At 41.7% G+C, this 21,135-nt stretch overlaps 1 protein-coding gene across 3 annotated transcripts in view; it reads left to right on the plus strand.

The window, feature by feature from the left end:
* The window catches only part of plxnb2a.1 (plexin b2a, tandem duplicate 1), a 234,582-nt gene that overhangs the window by 16,465 nt on the left and 196,982 nt on the right, over positions 1-21,135 (plus strand). The window contains exon 1 of one of the 3 annotated variants that reach the window (XM_076875810.1): positions 11,328-11,436. The exons of the other annotated variants lie outside the window; for them this stretch is intronic. The gene's annotated coding sequence lies outside the window, so the exon portion shown is untranslated. Of the gene's footprint in view, positions 1-11,327; positions 11,437-21,135 lie in introns of those variants that run through there. 3 annotated transcript variants of the gene reach the window in all.

Genomic DNA, 21,135 nt, shown 5'->3' on the forward strand with positions numbered 1-21,135 from the left:
AAGATTCTTCTTCCATTACTCACACGCCACCTCTCCACCAAGCTTAATAAAAATGCCTAGGTACTTTTTTTTTTTTTTTTTTTTTTTGGACCAAAGGACAAATGATGCCAGCGATTCAACCTACATCTTGTAGAAAGTAAAAAAAAAAATCCTCCTTATATGCATAAAAGGGATTAATCTATTCAACTGAGTTGTTAAAAGCAATTGCCATTTATCAAAATCCCAAGTAAATAGAGTTTGCATAAATCGGTCAAGACTGCCTCTCTGTGTGGCTTTGTTCTGTCTGTGCACAGAAACGTGTGTATAGGCAGGTATTTAAACAAATACTCTCAAAGGTGAAGCTTTTGTATTTTTCTTCATCTGCTGTGAAACTGAAGATGCTGCGCTGGGACCATTTCATAATCCAAACAACAAATTCATCCACGAAAAAGAATAAAATCAGTTAAAAATGGTTGATGAATAAAGCTCTTTATAGGAGCTTTTCCTCATAAGATGTGTTTTAATCACTAATCCTGTTGGTATATGTTGCACTTTTAGTTTTCATCACTCCACGGGGGATTTGTTTTTTAGTTGAGGGTGATGGTGTAAGATATGTGCTCTCTGGCTGTGGGACTTTACCATGTTTTACTTTAGTCTATCTCACTATCTAACTGAAACCTTGTATCGGTGTTTAAATCTGTGACTCATAACGAGAAACCCACAAACACCTGATGCCTGAGAATACAGCGCAGTCCTATTTTGTGTCAAATGTGCAAACATGTCTGAGAACTGTTCTTTTAAATGCAAGTGAAGCAATTCAGGTCAACAGACTTCTGGTGCTCTGAGTATTTTAGAGGTGAGAGGGTCTTCCTGTGTGGGCTGTAATTAAAACCACGCGTCCTCTTCTGAAAGTTGCTCCCACACAGGGAGTGTCGAGTTGAGTGTCAAGCAGTATGGAAGATGGCCCTGAAAGTAAGTGAGTGAGTGTGTGCGTGTGATAGGTAAGCGGTTGTAAAATTTGATAAGTTGACGTTACCTAAAGGTATCTTTGAGGATGAGTTACATTAACTTTCATACCAAAGTGTAAAAGAGCTCTACCTAGTCTGAAGTTTTCAGTGTGTTTAGCTTGAATGGTCAGTATGTGCCTGCAGCTGTTAGCAAGAGCAACACTGGCAAAGCTCAGATACTGAAATGTGGCGCTGACTGATTTTAGTGTGAATCGCTGCTTTTAAGTGCAGATGTAGTTTGGTTGGTACTCTAAAAATCCCAAAATTGATACCCAGCCGTACCTCATTGGTTGGTGAGGGGTTTGCTGGAGGTTGTTGGCTGTTAGGTCACACAAAGAACGTGCTGCACTAAAAACGTCCCTGTGATTGCCGGTTGCTCCGGCAGATTCCTGCATTCGGCTGTAGTTTGCATGGAGACAAGTCTATGCAAATACTGCAAACTGGTTTTGAATGTTTTTTTGTTGGTAATGACTGTCGTGTGGCAGGGAAAGTCTGACAACCACCGGCTTGAAGGGGATGGGTCGAGGAGCCAAAACAGTGTTTCACACAGTGTGAAGTGAGAAGCTGCAAAAATTCCCGGTGAGAGATAAAAAAGGATTATTTCAAAGTGGGGAAACTAACTGCACTGTTACACTCTGAAATCAAGTCAAATGGATCCACTTTAAGTCACTGTAGAATAAAGTGCTGTGGGATTGTGGTTGGAGAAAAGCGCTCCAAGTGGTCGATAAGAGCAGAAAAGGGGTTGTATAAAAGACGGAGCGTTTACTGTTTACAAAATAATGGACATTTGCCTATTTTGCTAAACACAGTGGACACATTTCCCTAAACTGTATTCTACTTACTACTTGGCGCTCTTCTACAGACCTCAATTTGCATTTATGTACTATTACTGCATGTAGTCAGCTCTGTTATCTCCTGTGTGGATGAATGATTCACCCTCACTTTACCTTTACCTAGTGCCCATAGATGGACAGATGTCAGCTGTCTTTAATCGCCTTCACAACGTCCTCATAGTTTGTTAGCACTTTATTATGTGTAATAATGGCTGCACACGAAGAGTAGACTAATAAGTTGTATTAACAACTTAACAATTGTAGCTTTTATTCCACAAACTCTTGGAAACAGTCAAAGTGAGGACGGAGCTGCATTTTCAGCTGAATGTGTGGCAGCGTCCATGTTGATCTATCAGTGCGATCGCACCCCAAACCCCCTGTCTGCAGGCTCCTTTGGCATCTCATTGATACTGCTGGCTGTTAGCTGAGGTGTGTGTGTGCGTGTGTGTGACAATCAGACATAAAACACGGTGTGAAAGACACAAGCACTTACTCCTGCTTCAGGCCTGCATGGTGCCATGAGACTGTGGGTTAGGTGGGAGGCGGCCCGCTCTCATGCGGTCTGAAGTGTTATGTTTTTTCACCTCTTCTAACACATGTGAAAAGGCAGGTGGTGGAGGTTGCACACACAGTTGTCTCCTGAATGCAGTGTGGCTGGAGCTGAAGGATGTGTGGATGTGTGTTCTCATGGCTGCAGTTTGACCTCTAGTCTCCACCAAAGGAAACCTCAAACCGCTGTCCTTTCCTCCACTATTTTGTCTTTTTCAACATCTGAGTGTCTAACTCCAGCACTGTCCCACATGCCTGGATTGCTTTGCTTTGACTTCATTTCTCTGTGTAAATCTTATCTTCGTGTTTAGCTTCCAGCCTTCTGTGTGTGTTTTTTGCATGAATTAGTATGAAAAGCTGCGAGTCTCCTGCTTAGTAAGTGGAAGCACTATTTGTTGTCCTTATCATGCAATCACCATGCCACTGTTCATGCAGTGATGGTAATCATGATGAACACACACACTGCTGATTACAGATGAAGCATGCACATTTTAAATTGAATCAGCAAGTTCTTTATTGTTGTTGGGTTTTTTTGGGGGGTTTTTTTTCATTTTACTTTCACTGTTCATTTTTCTTCTGTCCTTTGGATTTGGCAGACCTTTCCTTGACTTTGTTAGGACTTTGTCAGGTAAAATTATGCCCGGTAGTGTGGAAAATAAAAATTATAGGCTTTTTTGTTTTTATTGCTGTTAACTTGTGGGTTGTTTTCTCGTGTTTCCATCCTTCTCAGGTCCATGGGGTCACATAAACTACATGGAGTGAAAACCAAGTTAGTAAACTGACTGTAAGATTGGTGACCAAAAACCGCAGTTCCTCTAGTGCCCACTTGAGGCTGACTCTAAAAGCAAGTCAGTCCCCATACACTCCCATGTTAAAGGGCTTTAGTTTTCAGCAGAAATAAACAACATTGCACACAACATTTATGGTTAGCAGAAGACGAGTCCCTGCTGACTTAGGTGCCCCCTCTGTCTTTTTCTGAAGTGTTACATGGGGAACGTATTAAGATTGTGAATTATAACCGGCATGTTAGCATAGCAATACTGACATTCGCAGATTCACTAGCGTGGCTTTTGGCTGCTTTTTCCTTGAGCTGCGTTTCTCCTGCATTTCTTTATAACTTGATTTTTTTTTTCTTTAAATCTAGCCCTGAAGTACAGCCTGATTCTTCAAGTCTAACCAGGTTAAATCGATGTTAACAGGGTAACAGGACAGGCACTTTCTGAGCCAAATAAAGGTCAACAGCTCCTTCCCCCTAGAAGACTACAGTAATGTTTGTCGAATGATTCCCATTTAGCTGCAGGAGGGCAGGAAGTGGGGAGAAAACATACACACTAATCAGAGGCTGTCAGTACTTTCCAGTGGCTCTGACGCAGCGTTACCCTTGAATAAAGGTTTAACGCAGTTTAGCGGAGTTGCTGCAGCTGTAAGATGTGGCTTTGTGATTGTGTGTGTCTGTGTGGTCCTACGTTTAACCTGCTGGGTGAGCATCTGTTCAGCTCTCTTGAGTTTTCCTGGCTTTCTGGCCTCTTCTTAACCTTTCTCCTTTTCACTGTGGATCACCCACTTTGTTCAGACCAAACACTTCCAACACCCACCTTCCACATTTTGTTTGTCTGTCCTTTTCTCTGCCAGGTAGTCTGCTGCCGAGTTCATGACCTGTGTTGTGAATACAAAACGATTATGCAGCTGCGAGACTTCTCTCTGCTTTAAGCGAAAGGAGCCTGTTTACATCTGTCGCAGTGGTGGATACCTGAAAATCTGATTAGCCATGCTCCCCACTACCAGCTTCTGATCAAAGGCACCGGATTCATTTCCGAAACGGAGGCCAAAAGGCCTGAAAACCGGGACTGCTGTATAATTTTAAGACATGCTCTCTGCTGCCGAGGCTCCCATTTCCAATATCCCGGTGCCTGTGTGTGTTGGTTATTTAAGGAGAGCTCTTCCCAGTGTGGACAGAGCTCTGTGACATTATGTGGGCTTTTTTTTTTTTTTTTTTTTTTTTTTTTATAAGAATGAATCAAGTTCAGGATGATTATGAATTATCCAGTTTCTCCTGTATTTTCTTATGAAAACACAATTACTGCTAACTAGGTAATCCTACAATTTCCTTTGATGTCATATTTTTCTCACATCCTATCACTGGATGCCAAGTTAACTCCATTAGTAGTTCGTTGGTGGTTCATTCAGCTCTCCAACATTATTGGATAAAAAACAACAACTCATGGCTTAGTAAGACTACCCTCTCACCTTCATCCCCATCATCCTCTGACGACCACCAGGGCCGAGAAATGAAGCCACTTCAAGACTCAGCCTGAATCCGCTTCAGGCTGGCTCCAAAAGTGAGTCAGTCCCGTAGGCTCCATTGTTTAAAAGTCTAACTACAGGTGGGATAAATGTGTTTACAGCCTGTTATAAAAATGCTTTGGCCCTCTGTCTCTTGGTGCCTTTTGAAGCATTTTAATGGGGTTACTGACAGATAATGGGACCTGTTGTATTTCCAAATGTGGTAACTTCTGGCTACAAAACAATTTGGTGACTTCACTGTAGCTACATCCATCTTTTATATATATAGTCTGCGTTATGTTGGTGCCTGCTGGGGGAGTTTGAGGTTGCATTGCTATGAAAAAGGCAAAAGAAAACTGTTGTTATGTTTTTGAGTCCTAAAAATATTTCAGTGAAGACCAAAGCAGAGCTAAGTTACAGTGAATGTCTGACATCTGCCCCCTGTTGGCCAGGAGATCTGTTAATACCACTTTATTACACAAATTTGTGTTTTGCCTTCATCTGATCAGAGAAATGTGAATATGTTTTCAGTTAGGAATCGGTGTTAAGGTAAAGCATCATCTTTAACTTCAACTGTTTCCCTACATTGTTATGTGGGCTTGTCTGTCATCTAATACTCTCATTATGAAGTTCTTCTGGAGCTTCTTCCAAGCTTCTGGAGGGGGTGAGCTCAGAGCCTGATTACTTGCAGAAACCTTGTTCTCGGTTTCTGAGTCATGCTGAAGGCATCAGGGTCACATAAAGTGTGTGTGTGTGTGTGTGTGTGTGTGTGTGTGTGTGTGTGTGTGTGTGTGTGTGTGTGTTTCATTTCCTGTGCTTTTGACCCTGCATGAGTTGGCTCCGTGCCTTGCTCTTTTTCTTTTCGGTTCTTGGCATCAGTCTTACTTTCCTTTCCTTCTCTCCTTGGATTTATTTGCTTCTTCCTGGAAACATTTGCATTAAATCTCACAAAGTGTTTTTGGGTTGTTTTGTTTTTTTTTTTTTTTTTAAAAAGAGCCTCTTAAAAGTGTTTAAGTCAGAAATAAGTATATTAAAATACTTAAAAAATGCAAAACAAAATTCTAAAATATATGTTCAATTTGTCAATATGTTTGTTAAACCGTGAACAACATGGATGTAGCTTAAGAAGTGAAGCATGCGTTCTTTCTAATGGCCAGCAGGGGGAGACTCAGACGTCCAACCGTAGATATGTGGCGTTAGTACGTAGTTGTAGTTACGTAGATAGATGTCCTGCTGAATTTGGATGTTACTATCTAACTTCACGTCAACTGTCATTTATTACGAGCAGCAAAGCAACTAAAGCTGTGCACGATTAATAACAACTAAAGGTCATTTATTTGTTGTTTAGGTGTTTGTTATTCTATTAACAAGAAACTTAAAGTCCCTCATCGTTGTGTGAAAAAAGAGCTTTTAGTTTGTTCCCTTGTAAGAGGAATTTTTGTGATTGGTTGGCCCTGACAAACTGTAAGCTTGAAGAGCTGGTGGGTTGTAGCAGTTAGGCGCATAACCTTTGCTTTGAGGGCAGACGGTCTCTGATTTCGATTTGTCAAGTCCCACTTTTTAAGTTTGACTTTGAGTTTTAAGTTTAGCAAGTGTTTGCAGACAAGTTGGGGTCCTCCGTGCAACAAACTCTGGGCAATTTGGTGACGATCAAAGCTGTAGAGAGGAAATCTTCATATGTGGGGGATTAGCTTTTGACTCACAGGGACTACTTGCATATACTCTGAGCTCATTATTTAAAGCTTTTTAATATGAGCATACATTGTCGTAACAGAATAAATACAAGAGGAAATAAGGAGAAGCAGAACGGGTCAAATCCGAGTATTTTAGCAGCTGAAAAGTGCGACTAAAATAGAACTGGCTCTCAGGACAAAGCCCCATTTGTTGTGTGTGTGTCTTTTTTGTTGTTGTTTCTCCATTTTTCATTTTGTCTCTTTTGTCCTTTTACATCTCTGTCTCGCACACAGCAGTGGAAATAAAGGAGCTCTACCCATTTGCAGTCAGTCACATTGTTACGACTAAATGAAACCACATGTTAGATTTTACTTCACTGAACACATGCACCACACTGAACACGACTGGCTCGGTCTGCATGTGAAGCTCTCCAATAAATCTGCTTTCATGTGTAGAGCTCTGCAGATTGAGTTGGACAGTTTGTTTTATTTCTGTTTTTTTGGAGTGTTTTTGGACATTAGGTCATTTTAGCATCTCAGTGGTAATTAGTGTTGGTGGGGAAGGAGACAGGAAGGTTGTGGGAAGGTCAGGACATTTGTCTCTCATCCATCTCTGTGTGCGTTTGTGTGCCTGTTTTCCTGTAATTGCTTCTTGTTTGTTACAGTGTTGCTGCCCCTTTGTATTAACCTCCATTTGAATGTCGTAAGCAGTAAATAGCCGCATGTCATGTGTGGGTTGAATAGTTGGTCGTGCATTTCATTTGGTAGTGTATCACCGGGTAAGATCTGAAACGGAGCATGTCTGCCTGGACAAACATCCGCTCCAGATCTGTATCTGAAATTCCAACAAACACACAAGGAACATGGAAGTGGCAGGAATCCAAAGATCTGAGGCAACACGTGACGGGAAACTTCAACCACATATATAGCTGGATATTACTCTGCTCCCTCCCATTTTTCTAAGAGCATCTCCGTTCATTACTGTGGCATTGAGATAAAATGTGGTTCTTAAAATAACCAGAATGTTCAGTAAAACCTGATAAGGTGTAATACAAATGTTCACCTTTAAAGTAAAAGTGCTTCAAACGCTCCCACTTGTGCTGTGAAGGCACCTTTTCAAGTTTCACAACGGCTTAGCGAGTAGCTGGTGAGTGTTTGCTGACAAGCTGGGATCATACATGATAACCATGGACGTCCGCAGCAGTCTGCAGGAGATGGACGCGATCGTGAGGAGGATTTTCAGTGCACCACCGATATGCCCTCGCAACCAATTGTAGCTAATGACAGCATTCAACAAGTAGTGTTACAGGGGGGTCACTGACCTGTAGCAGCCACTCACAACCCACAGAGTTGTTGTTGTTGTTGTTGTTGTTTTTATTTATTTTTATTTTTTTAAATAACCTTTCGATCATTAGTCTCCAGTTGGGTTTCAACACGTCTGTATCTGTAGGCCTGTATGAGGTCTCAATGATTCAGTTATCAACATTCTTACTGACACGGACTCTGAGGTAACAGAAAAATCACTTAATTACTCTTGTTTTCTTATAGATAACCATTAAGTATCAGAAAACTCTTGTTGTCTGGTTTGTTCGTTTGTTTTTGTTTTTTAAAATTCAATATAATTTTAAAGATTTCTCAGCCAGCTGATGGGTTTGGATAACTTTGAGGCACTTTGCAGTTTCTGATTCGAGAGCTGCTTTGGTTCAGAAATTTTGTAGCGGCTCCACCACATGTGATGGACTGGAGGGAGCAACTAGTTCCTTATTTCAATTATTCAGTTGTGAAAACAGCTCATGATTAATCCTCTGCTGATTGGCGTATTAGTTATAATTAGTGGACTGTTTCAGGTCTTCAGCTGATTGCAGATGAACCAGAAATGTGCGCACACACACACGTGCTGACCTTTTACAGCTGTAGTAAACACAATTAGCACAGAGTATATTTTTGCCAAAGCTAATTACAGATTTCTGCGTGCTCCTCTGGTTTGTTATCCGTGCAGTCTCCAGAAAAGCTGTTTTTATTGCTCTGTTTCGGTTGTTATTTCCTGTTGTGTGTTATTGCGATTCCTCACATCAGTTGGTATTTCCTGCAGGTCTGTTTGTCTGCCGCGAATGAGCCCACTCCTCCACCCTTTCCCCTCTTTCACTCTTGCTCCATCTCAACTTTCTGTTCTTTTTCTCCTCCTCCTCTTGTACTTCACCCCCCTCTGTTTCTGTGTGTGTGTGTGTGTGTGTGTGTGTGTGTGTGTGTGTGTGTGTGTGTGTGTGTGTGTGTGTGTGTACTGTAGTAAAATCCTGCTCCAGTTATGAGGTGATTAGTCATATGGTATCACTTTATTTTGCCTGTAATGGAAAGTGCTCACTGCCAGAAACGCCCCTCTGTCAGCTCCCCACCTTGGTTCTTCTCCTCACTTTTCTCTGCGTTTATTCTCCGTCGTTCTTTTTATTTCATCCATTTGCTCTCATTTTATTCCCTGTCATCATCCCTTTAAATTCTTCTCATTCCTCGTTTAACCTCCCACCCGTTCTCCTCAGCACTCCCCCCCCCCCCCCCCCCCCCCCCTTGTCATCTTCTATTTCCTCATCTCTCCAGCCTCTCTAATGCAGCCCACCCTCCTCTCTTCATAGTGGATGACGAACTAGGTCTACTCCACCCAGCTAATAAAGAAAGCATGCTTAGAACCAGAAAGGAAAGGAGCATTTCACCAAAAGATTTCAAAACCCCAAAATCTGGCAGCATATATACTGCATTTAATTAAGACTCCCATGAGTGACATTTTGAGTGATAGTTTACCAGAAAAAAATCCGAGTGGTTGTTGACTTTTGTTCCAGGTTGGCTGACTGTGTCCGCTCTGATAAATATTCTACATGCATCTTGCTCTTGAGCAAGCCTAATGTTGTGTCAATTAGAGAGGCGTTTGGTTGGGAAGAGCGATAAACACAGAGGGAGAGAGGCAGCGGGCGGCTGAGTGTTGACATTTCGTGGCTGCAGGTCTGATTGTGGAGGAATGCGAGGACGTCTCGGTCATGTCAGCACTGGATGACGGGTTTACGGGTCATTCACAGCAGAAACAGCCAGACTTACTAAAACACCGGCGCCATCCCAGCCTGCTCAGAGTAAACCAGCTAAAACAAAAATCTTCACCTGCCTCCATGGGTGGCAGGTAAATGGTTTTTGTTTAGTTTTTTTCACAGATGTTCTCAATATTCTTTATTAGCATAAATCACATATGTAAATCCAAAGTGTACAAGAGCTTAGAGAGCCTCTTTAAAAACACAAGACAAGCTCAACAGAATTACATCCAATACGATGAAAACTAAGCCGCTTCCTTCAAGTAAATATGATAAATGATGAACAATGTATGCAGCTCTTTTGTATTTAAATGAACATTTTAGCTGCATAAGTGGAACTGGAAAGGAAGATGAATATTTTTAGACTGTGTGGGATGTAAATGAGCGACTGAACTACTGTGGAAAAACCGCTGGGCGCTTATGAGCTGAACACACGCGTGTTGTTTGCTGTCAGAATAGAGATGAGATGTGAAATTTAGCATTTCCCACACAAAGTTTTTATGGCCACACGAGTACATTCAATAATTATTTCTTAAATCTATCTGAGAGATAAACACCAGCTGTCGTGGATGAACTGCTGGGCAATCGCGTACTTTTATTCTGAAAGATCAGTTGCTGATAACCGGCTGGTCATGCCCTTCCTGCCTTGTGCATTTCTTGGAGGTTTTCTTGATGCCAAGGTTTCTAATTTGGCCTCGTTTCTGGTTCTGAACGACGGCGAAGTTGCAAAAGGCTCCATTGGGAGGCAGCTGAATGACATTGAGGCCTGCTGGAACTTTCATCCTGCCAGCATGACGAAAAGGTGATGGAGAAAACGATAAATGGAAAAATGACAAAGAAAGAAGGACGTGGTCTTAAAAGTACACCGAGCATGTACTGGCGCAAGGAGGTGTGAGCTGATATGCCTTAGTGTATTTTATTTTTATTTATTTATTTTGTAATGTCTGGTTTTCAAAACTGAAGTCCTTTTGATTAATTGTCCAATCCCACCTTGAGTCCCTGCGGCTGTTCATTTTTCATTCTCCAGTTTTTTTGGGGCTTTTTTTTTTGTTTGTTTGTTTTTTTTAACTGTTACTCCCACGAGAAATCATAATTTTCTCAGTTTCTTGTTAAACCTTACGCTTAAATGACTTTCACTGGTTTCATGTTGCAGTCTTGTGCTGGAAGATGTTCTGAAGACTGATTAAAAATGTGGAAAAAGATACTTCAGTGAGCAGGGTTTGAGCAATTCACAATTCTTGTGAATTGCTCAAACCCTGAGCTGCTGGTTCTGTGTGAAAGTTTGGAAAAGGTAACAAAATCCAAACAAGCACCCTCAGGAAAAAAATAAAGCGCGTTGTACCGCTCTCTCCACCCCCTTTCATATGACATAATACTCAATGTGGTTTCTTGAAATTTTTATTTTCAAGGTGAACTGTGACCTTGAGTGTTAACTATGAAGGTCAAGGTCCCCCAAGGCCTAGTCTATTATTCTGCTGTTTATTAGCTACAAATTTTTTATGAATTGTCTAGAAGGTTTTTACAGATTTTTCATGTTTGGTGTGACCTCAACCTTGAACTGATTTTTTTTATTTTTCACTAAAATTAAATCCACTCGAACTGTTATTGACATCTACCATCACACAACATTTTACAGTGCCATCTTGAAAACTGTAATCGTCTGTTTGCTAACAAACAGACGATTACATACTCGTTCCCTTCGCCAAGAGAACCATCAAATCTGTGCATCTGGAGAACAGTTACACCCCTAAAAACACACACGATGCCTGCCTAATAGTTGTATTTAGCAGATCTGATTAGCCACAACAATAAAACCAATTGCTTAAAATTTTGTAGATCATGCCATCAAAACAGCTGTGACCTGTGGGCTCAAGGACAAAAGGACCTCTTAATGGCGTCCTGTGGTTTCTGGCATCAGGATGTTTGGAGCGGGTCCATCCTGAGAATCGCTGTTTGAAGAGAGAAGTAGGAGTTTTGAAGGCACGGTCAACACCTTGAGCTCTCTGTTGCTCCTCGAGATGCTGCTGAGAGAGTTTGACAGGTTTGTGGTCCGACTTGGGAGGCCGCTGCCATTGGGGAGTGCTGCTACCAAGTTTAGTGGGCAGTGTGTGGAGTAAGGTCTACATGAATGCCAGGACTCGGTGTTTCCAAGCAATTTTATAGCTGATCTGGTCTATTACATTACTAACACTGAGGAAAAGCTGTCCTGTCCTGATACGTGTTCTCAAACTGACTTCAGAGGAGGTGGAACCTGGGAAGCGACGAGTTTTAGCTTAAAAATATCTCCATTACATATTCAGAAAATGAATTTGTATCCGAGGACATATAGCATAAAAAATGGGTTGAGTGATAAGTTACTCTAACAGCATATTGATGCATATGGTCCTTTCCCCTCCATCATCTGCTCCTCCTGTTAAACCAAAGTGTGGAGCAGCTGGAATCTCGCATTAATGCGGCAACAATATTTAGCTGAATTTGAAAGCTGATTGGCATAAAAATAATCAGAGGGAAGCAATTCAGGGTGGTGTGAATGGCTCGAGTTCAAGGTCGTGTCAATGTTACGGGGTTTGAAATGGAAATGTGTGAGTGATGTAGATGGGGAAATAGCATGTGTGTGACTCCACGGGAGGCAGACATGGCATACTAAAGCTGCATTTCATTAGTGTGTGTGTGTGAGTGAGTGTGAGGGATAGGGAGCTGCCAAACAGGAGGACATCAATGCCAGCAACTGATAAACACACAGATTTGCTTCAGGGTTATTTCTCAAGGACACAGACGTACACACCGCTGTCTGGGTGTGCTCGTGGGTGAGTCTGTCTCATATCAGTGTGAGGTTTCCTGCATATTACCAAAACAAGCTCCACCTCTTAGGCAAATGTCTGTTTTCTATCCATTTCAGCTACAGAAATCTCCCAAACAAACGCCTCTGGGTTTAAATTAGATCACGGTTGAAGAATTAGGAGCAACGTAGCAGGATGAGTGAGGGTTTGAGCAGAACTGCTTTAGATGCAGATGAAAACATATTTGCGATGGTATTCATGTTTGAAATTGTCATTTTGATATGTTTAAGTAGCCTTCTTGCCAAGACTTAAATGAATAAATGTGTGAAAGTTTGATCTCCCCCTTCAACTTTATTGCGTTATCGTGATGTGTGCTTGGCTTTCTTTCTACGCCCTCCAGGGAGGGTTGTTTGCTGGGGTGAGTGGCATAGCCTCAACATTGCATCATGACATTTAAAGAAATTTGCATTTAGCCAAGGAAAAAAAGTAGTCTAGGTGGCATTTTCATGGAACTTTTCAATAGAAGTAGAGATTAACTGCTTACTTTAATCATTATTATTAAACTTAACTTAACCCTGTAACTCTTCAGGAGCTGCACAAATTCCCATCATACAGTAAAATCTGGGATGTTGCACTAAATGGTGCTGACAGGGCTGGTTAGATTTGTGGTTGATTTGTCAAAGTTGAGCTGGTTTCTATACTCGGGTGCAGTTGATGGAGTTATATTTTTGCTTTAAGTGGTCAGCTGAGCTGGGAAAACTTTTCTTTGCATATTTTGCAAGACAGAAGTTTTGTTCTTTGGTGAACTTCCTCAAAGTAGCTTTTTAAAGTACTAAATCGTCATCAGAGGCAGACACGCTGCTCTCTTTCTGGTCTTGTGTTGTTGCACAACCCAGAGAATGTCAACACAAGACGTCGCTATATCATTGACATCGCAAAATGGCATCATTTCCTCTGATGGATGAGTTTGAATCTGGAATATCAGAAGCTTTTCGTATTACAAGCTAGTTAGCATTCTGATTTTAGCATTACAATTAAAAGTGCACATAGCTGCATAGTTGTTAGCATTTGAATGGTGTTAATAAAAACAATTCTTATGATGATACTAAGAGTTTTCTGGAAATGACACAATTGTGTTAATCTTCTGTGCTCTACTTCTGAGCATGTTTCAGTTTTAAATTCTGTGTTTTGTACTTTTTTGTTGGAAAATGTTTTTTGGTAATGGATTAAAGTGGTTAAACTTCTCTAACAATGTATTTTCTGTGTGCTTCAACTGCAGAGATAAAACTATTGTTATCTGCCTCCAGAAGCCCATATGTGCTCGATTCTACTTTGATTTATCTTTCCAGACACAGACACTGATAGATCTCCAGGCGTTTCATGGATTTCCATCGAATATTTGATGTGCACTCAGCTGTTGTTAATGCCAAACTTTGCAGCAAACAGATCAGAGCAGTCATGGAGGAAAGAGTTGTGTCAGGAGAAAGAAATGTTCAGGGTAGGGCGAAGGCATGACGAAAGTGAAACAGACAGGAGTGCGGAATCAGAGGAGGTTAGAGCGAGGAGTTTAAAAGTGGGATTCTTGATTGATAAAAGGCTTTTGAGGCCGATGCTGGCAGTTCTCCCGTCATTTTCATGTCTTTACATTTCTACCATGTGTCTGCAGACCGCAAATGATTCTTCATCAGGATTTGGACCACAGTGGGACGTATGAAGGCTTTGCCCCGCTTTTAATCCTCGGAAGGGACCTATTATTTTCAACTAATAGCTTTGTATGATCCACAGTTTCAAATAATCTCCATTCATCTTTTTCTCAGCCTTTTACATAGATGGTGTAAAAGATGGAAATGGCCACAATGACGTCACATGTTGGTGGTCCCTTTTTTGAAGCCTGGAGCTGAGTGTTTTCACTGTCGCCATCTTGCTGTTTTGAAACGGGATGTGCTGAGTGAGGGGTGGAACCGGACTGTTTTTAAGAGTGATTTTTGATGTTTCTTGGAGTGTTTGTAGCACCTGTGGAATATTTGCAGCCATTTACAAGGTAAATCCATCAGTATCTGTGTATTTGGTCGACACAGTGGATTGGTCATTTTCCCATTTAGAAATACTAATAGGTTTTAGTTTCTTCCTATTTTTCACCTTTGTCTTGTTGCTGTTTGGGCAAAATTGCTCCTGCTTGCAGCTGTATGCATGTTTGAACCCCGAGTCACAGCGGTTGGTGGTGATACCTCCGCCCCCAACCATCTGCTCTCAGAACATGCAAATTTTTGCTTTTTTTTCCAAATGTATTTCCCAAAGTCTTGGCAGTAAGAGGGGAAAAAGGTAAATATATTTTGACTGCCACACATCAAAAACTGTGCGTCTTTGCTTTTCTCTGACAAACAGGGTTGGGGGTCATCATCTGAGACCTCATGGAGTTCAGTCCGTCCAGTGGTTGGCGGTGCAGAAGGCGGCAGTTGGATGTAAGCGATGTAAACAAGTATCAGCACGACTATTAGAGCTAAAGCACTGTGCGAATACCAACAAGTCTCAGAGCCAAATGGTGATATGATTGGTGTGTTTTACTTCAGTTCTGTAACCCATGTACATGGCGTTTGTCAGCGTGCCCCGTCTACCAGCAGACTGGATTTTCAATTTCACTGTTTAATTTCTTTTTCTCCCATTTTGGTCAGAGTTACATCAGTGTTGGAGATTAAACTTCTGCCAGTATGAGAAAGTCTGCTTTGATCTGAGCGATGTACATTTTTTTCATCAGAATGTGAACACAAGACTCTATGCCGACATCTGAGCGCCTGCCAGTTTGCCTGTTTCTTTGTTTTATTATTTTTGTTAGGAGCAGACAGGGCACTAAACTACAGTGCACCAACTAGGCAGACTCCAAGTGAAGGTTAAACAAAGTATAACAGGAGCAAATGCCTATCTGCTTGTTCATGTGCATTTCTACAAGGGGGCGTATTCCCAGCCACAAACTAACATCTAAAGTGCCATAATTCAAGTGGTTGGCAACTTATTTTAGCAGGTTTTACGCAATCTGCAGTTGATTGTCTGCTAAAAATGTTCAGTCACTGCTAAACATCTAAACTTAGCACAGAAAGTAAAGAAATCTGTGTTTGGTCGATTATTTCTTTGTTGTGGGGAAATGCAGTTGTGGGTTGCGTCCATGAACAACTTGCCAAATCTTCGCTGCTTATGGCAAACGGCTTATTCTGTAAACAACATAACCAGACTGACTGGCTTGTGACAAATGCTGGTCGAAGAATGAGACCATCCCTCAGCAGTGTATGACCAAGGTGTTGACCAGCATGAGGAGGTGCCAGGCTGCAGGTTCTTCCACATCCTACCGAAGTCCCTGTCTGTTCAATGAATAAATAGTTTCTACAGACTTCAATCATCCAGTCCAATAAATAACAGAAGAAGCTGTTTGGCATTGGCAGAGAAGATTTGGCAAGTTTTATATTAGTGCAACCTACATGCTCAACTACAAAAAGGCATTTTTGGTGCCATTTAAGAGGAGATAAACTTTCCAACAGTATGAGATTTATAGCCAAGAAACATTGTTACCACAAAGAATTCAAAGAAACACAAACTTTCAGACTTTTTATCCTACGTTTAGTCCCACCCCTTCTGTCCTCTCCAGTGAGACTCATTCTTTGGTGGTATAAACTCAAACTTTACCGTTTTGGACTGCAGGTCTTGGTGTTAGAGATCTGGAGGACCACTCTAATGAAATTATGCAGCATGTAGTGCTCTGCTGAGAAGAGACTGCTCTATTATTTACCTCTGAGTACTTTCCAGTTAAAATATTTTCAGAGGTGCACCTTAGACTGTACTATAGCTTGTTATGTTGTGTATCATTCTGGTGCGTGCCTCTGAGACAGCAGGGTTGCTTAACTTTAACTTCAGGTCAGAATAACTTTATTTCAGAGTAGAGCACTGGGAAGAATGTGTTGAAAATGCACAGCGAGTTCATTTTTCTTCTTTTTCAATGATGATTTTTGGATTACAAAAACAAGCCTGTGGCTGCTCGCCCATTATCTTTAGATTAGTCTTTAGAGATGCTTTTCATGAGTCAGCATTAATTTGTTCTCATCTGTCACCTAAAAAAAGGAGCAAATTTACCAAACGAGGAAAAAGCGGAGACGAAAGCTTGTTCTGGGTCTTCACTTGAACTGCTGGTGTAATTCAGGGCAAGTTTAAGTGTGTACAAGCTTTCAAACACATGGGCGAATCAAAGTGCTTTTAATAATGCAGAGAAATGCATTAGAGCAGCATTTAAAAGCACATAATAAGCAACACAGCACTAACAAATAGCCCCGAGTTTAATAAAACTAATGCAGAGAAGCGTAGTATTGACTAATCCACATGCGCAGCTTTTATATTAATCATATCAGCAGTAAATGACGCAGCCGCTGCCTGATTTGATAATTAGTTCTTGTGCAACAGAAGGACAGTACGAGCTGTGTGCACGAGTGCAGCTGTAGTTAAGAGGACGGCAGAAAAGAGCGTCTGTCGTGCAGATAAGAGAAGCTTCTGATGCTGGAGAAAAGCTGTCTGGCTGCTATTCAGCTCACTAAAACACGATTCACCTGCTGTGTGTGTGCGCGCAGTGATTGGTAGGTGTAGAGGCTCTGGTCTGTCACTCCCATTAAACCCACTGTCCTCATTTTTTGCTCTTTAGTCACCTCAGCCTGCTCCCCATCTCTGTACTCTCCGCTGTCTCTTGCCTCTTCCTTCTCCTGCCTCCCTCGGCATCTCACTTTTTCTGCTTCGGACTCTGGCTTGCTGCGACACACACAGACACACACAGACACACACAGACACACACACTCCAGATACAGCGCTCCGCTACACTGCTCAGGAAATTGGACCCTCAACAGACTGTGTATTGGAAATGAAATTCCTTTCAGAGACCTACACACACACACACACACACACACACACACACACACACACACACACACACACACACACACACACACACAGTTTTAAAGACATAGTTTGTCGCAGCTTGCTGGTTTTAACTATAGTCTTATCTACAGAACCACTATCAGTAGTTTAAGGATGGAGCTGATGGAGCCTCGTTTTCTCTTTATTTCTCTCTGTCTTTCTGTCTCTCTCTGTTGTCTTCCTGACAGTCAGTGTCTCATGCCCACGTGTGCCTCTGACAGATAAGTCATTGATGTTAATTACTTGACGCGTAGCCTGTTGGAAAGACGTCGAGAGTCGGGCACAGAAAAGAAGACCGTGGAAAGATTTGTTACTGGATTTCCAGCATCAGTAAAAGTGCTGATGATTCTCAGAAACTAGATTAGGTTCTGTGATGTATGCAAGTGATCAGTCTGAAGCAAAAAAGCCAGAGCAAGGAGTTGATACTGATTATTTGGTAAAGATGTGCCAGTTGGTGATGGTAATGATCATTATCTATTTGGCCGTTCACAATACTGTGTTCAGAGCTGCCCTAAGTCTTCACCAAGGTGCTGGAAACAGTCCTCAGAGATTTGATCCATGTTGACATGACGGCATCACACAGCTGCTGCAGATTTTTCGACTGCGCCTCTGTGATGTGAATCTCCCGTTCCACCAAAATCCAAAGGTGCTCTGTTGGACTGAGATTTTTGTCTGTGGAGGCCATTGGAGTATAGCAAAGTCATCTGCATGTTAAAGGCAACTGTTTGAGATGATGTGAGCTTTGTGACATGGTGTGTTATCATCCACTTTTCCATTTTCCAATTTTGGGTAGTTGTGTTGTTTGGGTAGTTGTGTTGTGTGAATTGTAGCCTCAGTTTCCTGTTTTTAGCTGACACAAGTGGCACTTGGTGTGGTCTTCTGCTGCTGTCACCCATTTGCTTCAAAGTTCAACCTGTTGTGCATTCAGAGATGCTCTTCTGCATACTTGGGATGACTGGTTGTTCGAGTTACTGTTGCTTTCTGATCAGCTTCAAGAAGCCTGACACTTCTTCTCTGACCCCTGGCATCAGCAAAGCATTTTCATTGAGAGAACAGTAATTTCCTTTCTCTCCACACAACAGCCTGTGGTGTGAGCCTGCTCCTTTACAGAAGAGAACAAGAGCTACTGTTTCCAGCTGTAGTCCACAACAGAATGGGACGGTATTTTTGGAAAGCAGCTAAATGCTTTCCATGACCAGGTCAAAGCACAGCAGTGACCTGGCCATGACATGGTGTTCGTCGGGGATGGCTGTTAACAGCAACTGAACTTTCACAATAAGAGCGAGGAGGTTGTTAATGGATGAAAAGGTAAAAAGAGAAGATCTAAAATGAATGAAGTAAACCAGGTAAAGGTTGTGTTCTTTTTTTCTTTTTCAAGGCCTGAACTGAACTCTTATCAGTTTCATTCAATCCTCTGAAAAGTGAAAAAGCAGTTTGGAGGCATCTCATTTTTGTCCCTGTTCTCGCAGCTTGATGAAACTCGAGTCCAGGTGTTTTTAACCCGAAGTTTGTATTTTAAGTTAAATTGAGGATGTGGAGCTGTTTTTCCCACTTGGTGTGAACACATGAAATAATTCAGTTGAAAGCATTCATTTGGTGATTTGCAGGTAAAAAGATGTCTAGACGTCCTAAATATAGTCCAGACTGCAGGTCCACTGAAGTGCTGTTTAGCCTTCGATTCCACTAAACCTGAAATCTTAATCTGCAAATCACTGACTCACTGCTTATGACACAAACAACACGAAGGAAAAACACAGCAAAACAGCTGTTTGTTAGCAAAATAGAGTATTGAGAAGTGCCTTTTGTTGGACTGAAACTTGCATTAGATGATTGAATTATCCCATCTCTCATATTTTCCAGCTTGAACAATGATCAGTTTAAAGTTTTAGATAAGATTGTTTGTGCTTTATGCATCACTCATCAGTCTACCTGTTGTAGGACTCCCTCTAGACACCAGTTTGTCTCTGTACTGGCATTACAGAGACAAACTATGCGTCTCTCTGTCAGGCTGACAGATTGAGCGGTGATGAGAAGCCCTCCTGAGGTGGTCTGTGCTTCATGCGTGCATGTGTGCAAATATGTTTGTGTGTGCCGTGGCATTTTATCTGTGTTTCTCGTCTGGAATTCTTCACATCTGATGAGTTAAACTGAGAGCAGGAGGAAGCATTTGGCACTTCCAAGTGCAGATGAGTGTGCGTCAGCCATCCAGTAAAGCTGCTTTGTGTGTTTATTGGTGCAATTTCCCATCTTCACTAAGTAGCTTTCAGAAAATGATTTAAATCAAATTAAGTTTAAAGTGCTTTAAATGCTCTAATAAAAAGCAAAGATGGCAGAACAAATGTGCATCCCCTCTGCTTTTAGAAACAGCCAATATCCTAACGGTTGTAGCTGCAGTTTAAAATCTGTCGTTACTTATAAACAGCCAGCTGATGGAGCAGCTTTGTTTTCATTATTTACGTTGTTATGTTGCTCTTAAAATTCATTCCCAGGTGATATTAAAAAACGCTTCGGTTCAGCGCCTTTGGAACTGTAATTTCCTCCGTAGCAAATTTGCCAATTTATCCTCTCAGCTGTTTGCAGCCCTGAACTGGAATCCCCATTAACCTTGAGGCTTAGTCATTTTGGCAAATTCCCATTAACCTCCAGAACGAGTTGTTTGGTGAATTCCTATTAACCTCCAGTATTAGTCGTTTATCAGACAACAAAGAAGTGTTCGTGGGAGCGTTGGAAACTCATTTCTGGCTCATTTGGACATGTGTCTTTTTTTTCTCGCTCTCCCGCTCCCCCACAGAGTGATCAGCGGAGAACAACACATGTAACAGGCAGGTTTGCGTTCTTTAAGGGCTGAACAGATGAAATAAAAATGGTGTAATCCAGAAAAGACGGCCTGGGCTCAAATCAGTTCCAGCTTCTGCCCACAGTCAGAAGTTTTCATTTACGCTTCTAGTCTTTATAAACCCAGTAAAAAAACTGGTCAGTAAAGAACGCACGTCCTGGTGGTAGAGGACTCCGTGAATCCCAGAGGAATGCAAATTTTTCCATGTTTTATACCAAAACAAACATGGTTGTTTTGGTATAAATTGCTCTGTTTATATGTAGTGCAATCTGAGCTGAAAGGGCAAGGAAAACGGAAGAGGTGAGTCTGAGCTTTTAGATCTCACCCTGGGTCAGCACACCTGAATCAAGTGATTAGTTCATCACCAGGCCTCTGGAGAACTTCAAGACATGTTGAGGAGGTCATTTAGCCATTTGAATCATTTGTGTTGGATCACGGACACATCTAAAAACTGCAGGACACCGGCCCTCGAGACCCCTGCTGTAGATAAAAGATGGAAACGACCGCCATGTCTTAGTTTCTAATTTTTAACTATTATTGCATGGCGGACATATGTCAGTCTCAATAAGCACGTTCATCAAAGCATCATCAGGCAAGTTGTCATAAAAGTTTTAACAGAAGAACAAGTTTTTGCAGCATGTTGTAAATATGTATGTTTCTGTTGTAAAGCTAGAAATTTTAACGTGGGAGTCTGTGGGGAGGTTGCCTCGAGTGGCCATTAGAGGAACTGCAGTTCGTGGCACGTCTGCCTCAGCGTTTCCAAATTAGTAATTAACATCCGCCATATTCATATTTCAGTATATTATGAGTAAAATTTGAATTTGAATAATTGTCTGTGTTCACCCTGTGATAGACTGCAGAGCAGATCAGTGCACACACCCCTCTCTTTTGCTCCATGTGAGCTAGTATAGTTTCTAGGACACTATATGGGCTGTAAATCTGATTTTAGCATGTAATTGACAGCCCTAATAGTTTCTAATCCCGCCGAGAGCCTGTATGATAGGAGAGTGTCGATGATAGATGGAAGTGCAGTGATCGGTCACTCGTTGTTTCACTTTTGCCCCAATAAGTAATAAGTGGCATTCGACTGGATACATTTAGCAATATCTCAGTAACTACTCCTCTCACTCTTTCTCTTGCATCACATGTACTTTCTTCATGTTGGCCTCAGTCCAGC

The sequence above is a fragment of the Maylandia zebra genome, linkage group LG17 (genome assembly GCF_041146795.1).
Source record: "Maylandia zebra isolate NMK-2024a linkage group LG17, Mzebra_GT3a, whole genome shotgun sequence".
NCBI classification, from domain to species: Eukaryota; Metazoa; Chordata; class Actinopteri; order Cichliformes; family Cichlidae; genus Maylandia; species Maylandia zebra.